We start from the raw sequence: 13993 nt of genomic DNA, 5'->3' as shown, positions 1-13993 counted from the left end.
GTATTAACAGTATTGAGGTCTGGGATGAATGTGAAGGAAAGGCACAAAGAGAAAAATAGTATGTGACCCAAGCTGGAAGGATTAAAACTGGAAGGATCTGTATATTTTTCTAGGATTCTGGGTGATTCCCTGTAATGCCAATCATTTTCTTCCCATTCTGGAAAACATTTTTAAAAAATGAATACAGATGATATTATATGGAAGCCATAGACTATGTTCTAGAACATAAAAATGAAGTCATTCATAAACATTTGCACTTTAGTAAGAAGTTGATTTTAACATGGTTTCCAACTGATCTCAACATTCCGGATATTCTGATTGAATAAATGAATTATACAAAGTCACCCGGAAAGTTAATGAGACTGGGACCCAGTTATCCTGACTTCTAGTCCAGCATGCTTTTCTTGTAATCTACATTTGTGCTGAGGCTTCTGGAATGGAGCAGTTTGGCCAAAACACAGAGTTTAAAAGGCATATGTTTGAAGTACATCTAAAAGGAGACTAGGGGAAGACTAAAGAGAACTTGGAATGCCAGGCTGATGCTTGTGGATTTTTTCCTGTAAGTAATGGAATACTGCTTAAGGTTCTAGAGCTGTGGTGTGACATCCTCTGCAATTTGATTGCTCAAATGGTGTAGTGCAGCAGTGTGAGAGTAATGGAGGGAGCGAAGCAACTAATATGTAGCCCTAAATGTAGTCTGGGAATGCCACAGACCTGCCCCCTTTCCAATATTATGAATAACTTTGTATTTTGAATAGAAAAAACAATTTAATTGCAAAAAAAAAAACCCAGCTTTTCTTCGGGATTTCAGCCATTAGTGATGAAGATATTTTGGAGCTGGAGGCTTCCTGGCTCTGGAACATAATGCTGTGGAGATCTCCCTGGACCGGACTCAGATCAGCCTTTGCTAAAGTGAAGTGTCTTCTCTCCACTCTCTGTTTTTATTTTGCACTCAAATTTCTATGTATTATGAGCCAGGGGGCCAGAGTTTAGGGAGTAGTTCACATTTTCTTTAATTTTGCTCACAAAGCCCTAGGCCTAGGACAACTACTTATACATGTCACCATGCAAGTTGCATCAACTCCAGAGACCCTAGCTACAAACTTCATAGTTTACAGCTTTTAAAGTTCACTCATACCTATTATCTCATTGGGTTCTCTCATAAGAGCCTTGTGAGGTGAGCAGGACTTATTATACTTATAATTTCATGGGATAAAACTGAAGTCCAGAAGCGACTTGTTATATAGCCATTGAGTGGTACAGCCCACTTCTGCCTTCCAGGCAATATTCCACTCTTCCATTTATGCTTCTGGGGTTATGGCGGTCATTTTTATGCTACTGCAAACTCAGATCTAAGAGTATATTGAAAACCCTCTTAGATCTCAGACAATACATAGGCTGGGGCGTAGAAGGAGAAAGGAAGTCAGGAAATCAACATCTCTTCATTTCCAATCCAGGCTCCCTCCTTCAATACCGTACTGCCTCCCTTAAGTGTACTGAAAAACCTTGATGGGAAAATCCTTGGCTCTTCCTGCTCATGGCCCTATACTCTCCCCTTGTCTGATGCCAGTGATACTCTGGGTTAGAATATGTCACCTTTGCCTGCAGATTGCCATGTTTTCTTTTTGTCATTCTCTCTCCTCATCCTGGGTCACTGAAACAAAGGCACGGCCAAGGGGCTCTCCTTTCCATACCCCAATTGGTGAAGCTCACAATCCCAGATCTTCCTTGGACAGTACAAAAAGCCAATCATTGACTGAGAGACCAGGTCACCACTACACATAGACAACCTTTAAATTATGAATGGAACAAGGTCTTTGGCTGAAGCTGCTTTGGCCAGACCTTTCCAGGACTCTGGGCCCTCAGTGTGAGCCAAAGGCAGAGTACCATCAGCCCAGCTTTCAGAGTTCATACAATGTCATGCTGTCTAGATTTTTATCATGAATGTTCCTGAGACTGAAATGCAAAGGGAATTGGGTTGATTTCAACTGGAAAATATTCTTGCCATCTCAACATTCTTTGAAACAACCTGTTTGCAGCTGTCATAGAGTGGCCCCCTTTCAGTAGTGCATGGCTTTTTCAAGGCTCAAGCTCCAGGGATCTGGAGGGAAAAAGGAGGAGGGGACCAGGTTCTGTACTCCCCAAGTCTGGCTAGTCCTTGCATTTTCCAAGCCTGAAATTGGGTCTCTGGGGCTGGGGTCAAGGGTGAGAGGTTAATGGAACAGGTTCTGCTGGTTGCATTTCTTTGACTGACTGGCTTTCAACAGGAAGAAGTCATCTTTTGATGGAGAAACATTCACTTGAATAGAAGCTCTAGCTGAAGGTGGGCTGGAGACCTGGGTCTAGGTCCTGGCTCTGCTATCAACTTGCATTGTGGCTTTATGCAAGGCAGTCATTGCTTCCCTGCATTCCAGCTTGTGCTGCTCATGTATGGAGTAAGAACAAGGTACAGGGGCCATTGATGGATGTGCTAAGGGAAATGCTAGAAGTTTATTTTTATTTCCTTTAGACCCAAGGGACTGAACTAGTTGCTCTTATTTCCTTTCCATTGCCCCATGGTGTTAGTAGAATGGCAGGATAGGGGAAAGTCTCCAAGGATTTAGACAGTCATAGGGTACAGGGAAGAATGGTGGTATAAGCAGTAGCATAATCTAATATGAAAGTGGAGTACCCTAAGATCCTGTCAAGGAGATGTCGACAACCATCTGGAAGCAAAGTCCTGTGATAATGGGAAACAAAATGTTGAGATCAGGGGTGACATATGGGGTTCTAGGAAGGTGGAGTGCCAAATACACATTTTATTCCATTTTACTATTATGCCCTGGACTGGTACTAGTGCTACTCTAGAAATTGCCTTCGTTGGCTTTCTGGATTGTCAGACCTTTGGCTTAGCTTTGGTATCTCCAAGCTTCTCATTTCCTTTGGATCAGGGTGATACTTGGGCTGCATATACTTGGAAGGAGTTGTCAGAGAGTACAGAGAACAAACAGCTTCTGCCTTAGCATTAGAGCTCACATTGGTTCTACCTGTGCTCTTGTACTCCTATCTCTGACTTACTGGCCTCCTGAGATCTGTACATGTGCTATCCAGTGCGGTAGTCACTAGCCAAATTAATAGCCCTGCATTGCTCATAAGAAGACCTGTATAAAATTATGAACGATTTGGGGGCAGCCAAGTACTGCCGTAAGACTTTAGGGATCATAACTTCCTGAGAATAGAGTAAAGGCTCTTTCATCCATCCTTCCTTCCTTCCTTCTTTCCTTCCTTCCTTCCTTCCTTCCTTCCTTCCTTCCTTCCTTCCTTCCTTCCTTCCTTCCTTCTTTCCTTCCTTCCTTCTTTCCTTTACTTATTTAAAAAAAGATTTTTAGTAAAATATAGCTAACACACAATATTGTACTAGTTTCAGGTATACACCATAGTTATTCAACATTTATATATCGAAAGAAGTGATCACCATAAGTCTAGTAGCCATCTGACATAGTATAGTGCTATCACAGTATTGACTATATTCCCCTATGTTATATACCACATATCCATGACTTATTTGTTTTATACCTGGAATTTTGAAACTCATTCCCCTTTACTTTCCCTTACCCTCCTTTTTTCTTTTTGATTTTTCAATTACAGTTGACATAAGGCTCTTTCTTTACAAGGGCTCTTGTATGGAACATTTAAAAAAGGAAAGAAAATCTGGGAAAATTTAATTGGACTAGGCATCTTATCATCTGTTGATTGTACACTTGAGTTGCCAGTGAGCCTAAACCATGAGTAATCCTCAGGCCTCTTGTGTCATAGCCCTTTATACCTTACAAGAGTATTTACAGCCATTATTTCATTTGGGTCTCCCTACTATGGTGGAGGCAAGTACACTGACAGTTATTATATCCATTTGGCACACAGAGAAACTGATTTGGCTCAGCAAAGTGAAGTCATAGCCAAAGGCCTCTAGTTATTACATAATAGTACCAGGCTGAGAAAGGAAAACACTCAAGTAGCACCCTTGATACCTTTCTTTCTATTTCCAGTCAACTGCCAAGTCTGTATGATTTTCTTTCTTACCACATACTTGTTTAGTCCATTTTTCTCCATCATCATTGTCAATCTTGTAGACAAGCCCTCCAGTCCATCCTCCAGTCTGTCTTCCACATTGCAGTTAGAGCAGTTTTTCTAATGTGTTGAGCTAATCATGAATCAGCAATCTCTTGAATCTGGCCTCATAGCTCCATCTGGTCCGTATGGCATAGTGCTTCACTATCTCTATCTCTTTTTACTTCTTCTTTGCATTCTATTCTCCAATAATTTTAAAACTATTCTGGTTTTTGAAGATTCTGGCTCCAGTTTGTGCATATGCCAGTCCCTCTGCCTGCAACACTCAATTCACCAACTCCTCTTCATTTGGTAATCTCCTGCTTGTTCTTCAAGATCTAGCTCTGACATTGCCTTCTCTGGGAACCTTCACCTAACCTCCTTCCCTACTCAGGATGGGTTAGTTGCTTCTTCTCTGAGCTCTCATTGCACCTAGGATTTGCTTGTTAATATAGCTGTTAGTATGCTATATTAGAGTCATCTATTTACTTGTCTGTCTCTTTAGGTAGATTGTAAGTACTATAAGATCAAGAACCATGTCAATTTTAACTTTCCACCATGTCCCTACATGTGGCACAGGGCATGGCATGTAATGGATGCTTGCATATATTTATCGTTTAATTGAATTAATGAATGGAAGAAAAAATGAATGATTAATCTTAGGTAATCCACTCTGTAACCCAGTGTTCTTTCTACTTAGAAACAAAATATTTACAAAGGTAGCCATTTAACCTTCAGACTACCATTTTAAGTGAATATTTAGGACATATTTACTACTCATAGGACCTTAATCTTAGAGGAAGGAGCCTGGCATCTGCTGCGTGCCAGGCACACTGCCAAATAATCTACCATTCATTCATTCATTCATTCATTCTGTTTTGAGTCTATGACAGTATTAACTATTATTATCCTTATGTTACTGATTAAGAAACTGAAGATCAGAGGGACTAAATCACTTGCCCAGGACCACACAGATATTAAGTGGTGAAATGGGGATGAACCTAATCTTGCATGACACTAAAACATATGTGGTATACTGCAATGACCCAGATCATGGTTGCTTGAGAACAGGATCTGCTTCTCTATTTTCCACATTATAGGATATAAAGAGCACATTAACTCTTTAAAATAATGATTGGCTTATTAAGCCAATAGAATTGACCCTCAAACAACATTGGTTTGAACTATGTGGGACCACTATTACTCAGATTTTTTTCAATAAATACACTATTGGCTCTCTGTATCCCTGGATTTTTCATCCACAAATTCGACCAACCATGGATTGAAAACAATATTTTTGATCCATCGTTGGGAACCTGCTGATGCAGAGGGTTGATTGAATGCATTGTTCTATTCTATTTTATACAAAGTACTCAAGCACCCACAGATTTTGGTATCCATGGGGGTCCTGGAACCAATCCCCTGTGAATACAGAAGGATGACTGTAGTTAAGTTTTTGGGGAGTCAAAACTTACACGTGGGTTTTTGACTGCAAAGGGATTTGGTATACCTAACCCTTAGGTTGTTCAAGGGTCAACTGTAGTTTTTCATGGGCCAATGAATTTCTAGAATGAGAAATTTCTCTGCACTACCTCATGTTAGTCTTTCTAAGTAGCTGAAATAGGCACCCGTAATGGGGGCCAGTATAGAAAAAAACTAGTGTGATTGAAATACCGAACTTGAACCCTGTCTGTGGAGCAGCTGCAAAAGAGAAGTTGGGGATGCATCCTCAAAGCATGATTGTGAGGATCTGACAGAGGTTTTATGTATTAATAATTCTTCCTAATTATATAAGGCATTGCAGTTAACTGATTTACTTTTACACCTTTTATTGTTTTTGAAACTTAGAACTTCCTTATTCAATAAATAAGGAAGTGAGCTCAAATATATATCACTTGGTGAAAGTCACATGGATGTTGTGAGAAACTCCTGCAGTCTTGGTGGGATGCCTGGTACTTGGAGCAACAAGGTCATCAGAAGCAAATGTGGACTTACAGACAAGGACACATTGCAGGGAGGGTGCACACGCCTGACCTAGCAGATGTGGACTTACACCCAAGGGCACATTGCAGGGAGTGTGCACACGCCTGACCTATTCTGGGACTTCTTGCTCTAGGGACGAGGATGGGAAAAAGTTACCAGAGAAGAAATAGCTGGTAACACAGTCATGGCCCTGAGGCTGAGTCTGGGAGTTGGCTGTAGTTTATAATTGCTAACCTGATAGTAACTAATGATGTTTGGCAAAGCCAGCTTTGTTAGGGAGAATAAAAAGCCATGGAAACAGGGGTGGGGGATGCTATCATTGCCATTCCTTGCCATTCCTCCTCTCCCTTATCCATGTTAGTAAAAGCATTTCCAGACTCCGACTCTTCTTCCTAACCATCTCCGCAACAATTGGTGCCCAACGTGGGGCTCGAAGAAGAGGGTACAGAACTACACTGGAAACCGAAAGGGGTAAGTCTGCTCAGAGTAAGTGATACCTTCGGCACAGTTTTTTAGCACATTTCCAGACAACACTGGAAACCGAAAGGGATAAGTCCACTCAGTAAGTGATACCTTCAGCACAGTTTTTTAGTACGTTTACAGACAACACTGGAAACCTAAAGGGGCAAGTCCGCTCAGAGTTAAGCGGCACCTTTGGCATAGTTTTTTAGCACACAGTTCTAGCATGGGAAATTCTCCGTCAAAGGTGGAGACCCAGTACATTAAGTTATTATGACACTTATTATCATCTTCAGGAGCAGAAGTGAAGAAAAGTCAATTTCGTGAATTGTTTTTCTATATAGGTAGACATTGCTACTAGTTCAAGCCAGAGGGAAAATCTCAATTGAATGCTAAAGTGTGGAAACAAATCATAAGAGCTTTGCGGAGAGCTCATCAACAGGGGGATCCCATATCCATTTCTGTTTGGTCTTTATGCACTTTAATTTCTCAGGCTTTATAGCCTCTGCAGTCTGAGTCTGAGGGCACTGAAAATGACTTGGAAACACGCCAAGGAAAAACTGAACCTGTTTATGAAAATCCTACAGAAAGAGAGTCTGAGCGAGAGGAATCTACTGAGTCCTCATCTGAAGAGGAATGTGCTGGCCGCATTCCTTCCAGTAAAGAGTCATATCAGGTTCTTTTGGCGCAAGTAAAAGCAATAAATCAGAGGATGAAGCAACTACAATTGGGGCCAACTGGAGGATATTTTCAAGAACCAAGAAAGCCCTCTGCACCACCTGTAAATACTTTATTTGGGGCAGAGTCTTCAGTTGCTGCTCCTGTTTCATTTACTTTTCTTCTTTCACCTGATTTGACTAAGGAACTAATAGATGAAGAGAGTAGTTGAAAAAATCTTCTTAGACAGACAGCTACTCCTCAGCTGATGGGATTCCCTATAGTGAGACAGACATTTCCCCCCAATGCTCAATTTCCTCAGGGGGGGCATCAATGTACAATATACCCCACTAGAACATAAATTTTTGAGGATACTTAAGGAATCTATCAATTAATATAGTATGCAGTCCACTTATGTGACAGGACTTTTAAATAGTATAGCCACAGAAAGACAATTGTTGGTGTCAGATTGGGAAACTATTATAAAAACTGTGTTAGAACCAGGTCCTTATTTGCAAGTGAAAACCTGGTGGAGAGAGGAAGCCCAACACGTGGCTCCTAGAAACACAGCAAGAAACCCTCCAGGGACTACTCTTGAATGGCTGACAGGTACAGGAAATTTTACCACCATTGAACAACAATGTCATTCGACTGAAGAAACCTTGTTACAAATGAAATTAATAGTGTTAAGAGCTTGGTCTCAAGTAGAGCCACCTGAGAAACATCCTCAGTTGTTCACTAAAATTATGCAGAGTCCTGGGGAGAGTTATAATGATTTTTTTTTGTCTCGGCTACCTACGGCCATTGTCAGGGCGGTGGCTCTTCCTGAAATCCAAGAATTACTTTTAGAATCTCTAGCTTATAAAAATGCAAATGCAGAGTGTCAAAAGGCTTTAAGGCCCCTGAAAGCCCAAGGAGCACCTTTAGAAGAATATATTAAAGCTTGTCATGATGTTGGCTCTTTAACACATCAAGCTAATTTGTTAGCAAGAGCTTTACAGAAAGGGTTTCAAAGTTCTTGAATGAAATGTTATCAATGTGGGAAACTAGGGCATTTTCGAAAAGACTGCAGGAGAGGGAATAAAGGAGAACGATAAGTAGTGTATACAAACCCCCCTAGTAGGGAACAGGCCTCTAACAAAAGAAAAATTAGAAGTGTTACAGCAACTAGTAGATGTACAATTGGCCAGTAATCATATTGAACCCTCCTCTTATCCATAGAATTCACCAGTATTTGTTATAAAAAAAAGTCAGCAAAATAGAGAATGTTGATAGATTTATGAAGAATTAATGCTGTCATACAGCCTATAGGAACTTTGCAACCTGGGCTCCCTAACCCCGCATTAATTCCCCAAAATTGGTTTTTAAAGATTATATAGATTTAAAAGATCATTTTTATACTATTCCTTTACAGCCTCAAGATAGAGAAAAGTTTGCATTTACTATTCCTACTTTAAACAGTGCTCAGCCTATTCAGCAATATCAATGGAAAGTATTACCCTAAGGCATATTTAATAGTCCTACCATGTGCCAAGCATTTGTGAATATACCTTTCCAAGAAGTGAGGGAAAAGTTCCCTCAGGGACTCATGTATAAATGTTTTTATTTGGAAAAATTGCTCTGGAAAAGTATAGCTCAAAATAGCTCCTGAGAAAAGACAAGATTCTGTTCCTTATCAATATTTAGGATATAAAATTTTGCAATAGAAAATTACTCTTCAAAAGATAGAAATTAGACGGGATGTTCTCAAAACTCTTAATAATTTTCGAAAATTATTAGGCATTACAAATTAGCTCTGTCCTTCCCTCAGTATCCCCACATATGCTTTAACTAACTTATTCTCTATTTTAGAAGGGCCTACAGCATTGGACAGTCCTCAGGAACTATCACCGTTAGCAGAAAAAGAATTTTAAATACTGTATTATTAAAAGACACTCTTGTAGTCACAAACTTGTATTGCTCAGTTTTCATTATTGTGTAGTAAGGTTCTTTCTCTAACTTAAAATTTAAAAACTATTAATGATTTCCTTTTTCTTTTATTGGTGAATTAGTCTAAAACTTAGGACATTTTAGCATAGAGTCAACAGTGAATATAACATAATTTCGTATTAGAGATGAGAAAAGTAATAACTAAATTACAAAATTCAGTGCTTTTTAAGGTACCTTTCTGTTCCTATTTCTGTTGACTGGTCACCAGGGGTCCGTGGAGAGACTGAATGCAGTCATATCTCCCGGACCATGGCCGGGCTGTGGGACTCCGCCTTCTGTGCCCTGTTGTCAGGTTCTGTTTATTGTCTTTATTCTTGTCTAAGTGGTAGGTGGTGAACTTCTCTGAGTCCACCTACACCCCAGTAATTGTCCTTGTCTGAGTGTCTGTTTTGTGTTCTTTGTTCTGTGTTCTCTGTGCAAGCAATAGAGGAAAAGCAGAGTTCACAAAAGACAACCCTGGGGTGTCTCCTACAACATTTCAAAGAAGGAGATACTTACAAAACAAAAAGGGGGAATATGGAATACCCTGAGACAAAGGCTTAATAGAGCATTATATACTTTAAATTGTTTAATTCAAGATGAACAAGGCAGCACAGCGGCTCATCGACATTGGGTAAAACAGGCCAGTGAGCCTTTGCAGCAGCCCATATACTACAAGGATCTGAAAGGGGACTGGGTGCCTGCTGAGGTATTGAAACAGGGCCGAGGTTTTGCTTTTATCTCTACAGGAACAGAGAAGCTTTGGGACCCAGCCAAGAATGTCAGGCTCCGGGAGCAGAGAGAAGCGGTGGGTTGTCAGTGAGTCAGGTCAGGAGATAACTCGCACTTCTCTATTCCTTGCAATGACAGCCCTGATTATAGCACAGGTAAGTGGGGTACAAGCTGAGACAGGAAATTATTCATATTGGGCATATGTGCCCAATCCCCCTTTAAATAAGGCAGTGGGATGGGGAGATGCTTCAGTGATAGTTTATGTTAATAATTCTAATTAGGTGCCTGGGCCTTATGACCCTAGAGGGCCTCTAAGGCCTGAAGAAGAAGGGAGAGTGATTGAGAACTATATGGTGGGAATGGAAGGGATGCCAATTTGCATGGGAGCTGAAGAGCACTGTTTACAGCTGGGTGCTCAAGTGTGGTTGACAACTTTGCAGACTTCTGAACAGAATGCTAGGGTAGGTCACTTGTTTTTGTTAAGTATGGTAGGATTTAAAAATGTTACAGAACCTGTGGATGATACCTCTCCACCAGATTTACTGTGCTGTGCCACTCCGAAAGTTCAGACGCTTGAACGTTGGGTTCAGCGGACTCAGCGTAGAGCTGAACAGGCTCGGGTTTTAGTTAATACTTCCTATGGAAGAGTCATTGATGGAGTCCTTCTAGATCCGCCTGAGCAAAGGGAGGAAAAGTAAATTTGCAGTGGCACCAAAAGATAGAGAATAGTTCAGTAAGTATTTTTTCAGACAGAATTAGTAATAACACAATTGTCTGGCATGATAGAGGGTCCCCCCCATCTCCTCAACTACCCCATCATGGGATACAGAATCATATTTGGAAGTTAGGAGCTGCTTTATTTCCCACGCATGCATGGAACGGTTTCATAGTTCAATCTTGGAGTTCTTCTCATATCACCTTTCATCAGAATGTTACTCACTTTGCTCAAGCCTGTGTTCGGCTTCCCTACATCATTATGAAGGGCAAGGTAAAGTGGAATGAAACTTTAGGTTATGTTTCATGTAAATACTGTTCTTTTTACACTTGTATTAACTCTTCTATTCCTTTTAACAAGTCATATAAAAGCTTATATATTCTTAGAGCTAGAACTGGAGTAAAGATGCCGGTTAGATTGTCTCAACTCTGGCAAGACTCTCCTGCCACTATAATATTGCAGCAGCTGATAGACCACGTTAAAAGAAGAGCTAAAAGATTCTTTGGCATGCTGATCACTGCTGTTGTGGGTATCATCGCTGTTACTGCTGCTGCTGCCATGGCTAGAGTAACTCTGCCTCAATCGGTACAGACTGCTGATTATGTTAGAAACTGGTATCTGGATGCTGAACAGTTATGGAGTTCTCAAAGACAAATTGACTCTGTATTGCAAAGTCAAGTAGCAGATTTACAGCAAGCGGTTATATTATTATGAGATCAAATTGTTAGTTTGCAGAAACGTGTACAACTTAAATGTGATTGGAATACTACTTCTTTTTGTATAACTCCTGTATTGTATAATGAAAGTATGTTTGAATAGGATAAAGTAAGACAGCATATTTTGGGGTATAGTAATGCTTCAGGTTTAATCACAGATTTACAAATGCATATTGCTGACACTTTTCAAAAGCAGCTTCCTGAATTACAGGGGATCGCAGTGCTACAAAACATGGTCAATAGTATTAAAGACGTACATCCTATTCCACAAATTCATGGGTTATTGGGCTAATCTACCACTTCCTAGATTGTAATTTGTTTGTTACTTATTTTTCTTTGTTCAGTCTAGAAGAGATTCTCAAGAAGCCAAATACTGAGAAAGACTCAGGCCGCTGTGTTCTCAGTAATGCTGAATAAAATTCAGCAAAAAGAAAAGGGGGATATGTTGTGAGAAACTCCTGCAGTCTTGGTGGGATGCCTAGTACTTGGAGCAACAAGGTCATCAGAAGCAAATGTGGACTTACAGACAAGGACACATTGCAGGGAGGGTGCACACGCCTGACCTAGCAGATGTGGACTTACACCCAAGGGCACATTGCAGGGAGTGTGCACACGCCTGACCTATTCTGGGACATCTTGCTCTAGGGACGAGGATGGGAAAAAGTTACCAGAGAAGAAATAGCTGGTAACACAGTCATGGCCCTGAGGCTGAGTCTGGGAGTTGGCTGTAGTTTATAATTGCTAACCTGATAGTAACTAATGATGTTTGGCAAAGCCAGCTTTGTTAGGGAGAATAAAAAGCCATGGAAACAGGGGTGGGGGATGCTATCATTGCCATTCCTTGCCATTCCTCCTCTCCCTTATCCATGTTAGTAAAAGCATTTCCAGACTCCGACTCTTCTTCCTAACTGTCTCCGCAACACATGGAGTTGGAACTTACAGATCTCCCAACTCTGAAAAACACTACACAATTGGAAGGACTTAATTCTATCATGCTTCTGATAATTTTCTGGGGAGAGAGGCTGTTTCTCACAGATACATGTATGTTAGGTGACAGAAAGTAAAACAGTCAGGCTGTAGACTGCTTATAAACCATGCATTAGTTTTTAAAATTTCTTTGCTTTGTGCAATACAGCCTGCTAATTGTTCAACATTGGTTCTCTTTTCTTCTGTAGTACTAGCTGGACAAATTTAGCTGGACATAAGTCTGCCCAGCTAAAGACTATATTTCCAAGCCTCCCTTGCAGCTAGTGTGAACATATGACTAGGTTCTGGCCAGTAAAAGTGATGTATACATTTCATTTTTTACTTCTTTTTCCGGATTGGAATCTGGATGGGATAGTAGGATCTGAAGCAGCTATACTGGACAATGAATTGAAAAATGCATGTCAAAATGGCAGAGCAACAAGGTGAGGATCTTGATTCTCAACACTATCAAGTAATCACACTATTGACTCAATAAATATTTATTGGGTGACTAATATAGACAAAGCATGTTCAAATGCTAAGGATAAGTCAATAAATAAGCAGTAATTCCTGCCATCATAAAGCTTGCATTGTGGTTGGAGGGAGGGAAATACAAACAAATGAGTAAACCATGTAGTATATTAGATGGTATTAAATGCTAAAGAGAAAAGTGAAACAGGGATTAGGTATAGGTTATGTGTATGAGCATTATAATTTTAGATGGTGTTTGAGAATCAGAGTGACATGATAGCAGAACAAATTGAGGAGATAAAGGATAAGGGGGAGGCAGAAAGAACTCCAGGGTTTTGAGCCTGGCAAAATGGTGATTTATATAGCAAAGATAGAGTAACTCAGCTGTTTCAGATGAGGTATCCCAGAATAGAAATTGTCCTTAAAAGGTATCCTAGGTTAAAAAAATGATGGGAGAGTCCAAATGACATCTTTGAATTATGGCAACATATAGGACCCATCGGTGCAAATGATGATCATCTGAGAAAAGTAAATGTGCAAATGTATGTAAAATAAGGCAGCTTGATTATAGCAGAAATAGCATGGGATAGAGAGTTAGGATACTTGGATTGAGACTACTTATGCTGTAAACTCAGTTTGTAACTGGACAATTTTCTCCTCTCTGGGCCCCACTACCCTCATCTATGAATGAGGATACTTAGTTTGATAGTAAATGGCTTTCAAACTGTGATATATCAGGGGCGTGGATTGCTCTATCAAGATATATTGAAGTGGAGATTGAGGGCAGAAAAACAGCTAGGGCTACTAGTGACCCCTCTGCTTCCAACAGAGTCAATTACTGGACTAGATAGTATCTGTGTTCCTGCTAGCTCAGATATTCTGTGACTCTGATTGCCTGACAACAGCACTGGGAATCTTTGCTCAACTCTCCTTATAGCTTATTCAAGAATTCGGGAAGAATTCGGGAATGTTTACTGAGTAATATGGGTGTCAATAAAGATGAGGAGGGAACAAAGGGAAACAGACTAGTCCAAGGAGGCATTATGGAGAAAATGAGACATCTTTGCACCTATTTCAGGCTGCATTCTTCCTAGTGATTTCTCTTTCTTCATTCAGAAGTGTTCACTTGCACCCACAGACCTGACCTCCATGGACACATGGATCTTCATGGTTCTTCAGGGAAGGATGATGTGTTTGATGTAATTACCAGGTCTCTTGCTTTCCCTCTCCATACTTCCCC

The 13993-nt window shown here is 40.4% G+C and overlaps 1 pseudogene; it reads left to right on the top strand.

The window, feature by feature from the left end:
* The first annotated feature begins 6468 nt into the window (after nt 1-6468).
* Nucleotides 6469-12497, top strand: LOC118607725 (annotated as a pseudogene).
* The last annotated feature ends 1496 nt before the right edge of the window (nt 12498-13993 follow it).

This window comes from Rousettus aegyptiacus, unplaced genomic scaffold (genome assembly GCF_014176215.1).
Source record: "Rousettus aegyptiacus isolate mRouAeg1 unplaced genomic scaffold, mRouAeg1.p scaffold_m13_p_9, whole genome shotgun sequence".
NCBI classification, from domain to species: Eukaryota; Metazoa; Chordata; class Mammalia; order Chiroptera; family Pteropodidae; genus Rousettus; species Rousettus aegyptiacus.
This window is presented reverse-complemented; position numbering and strand designations above follow the sequence as displayed.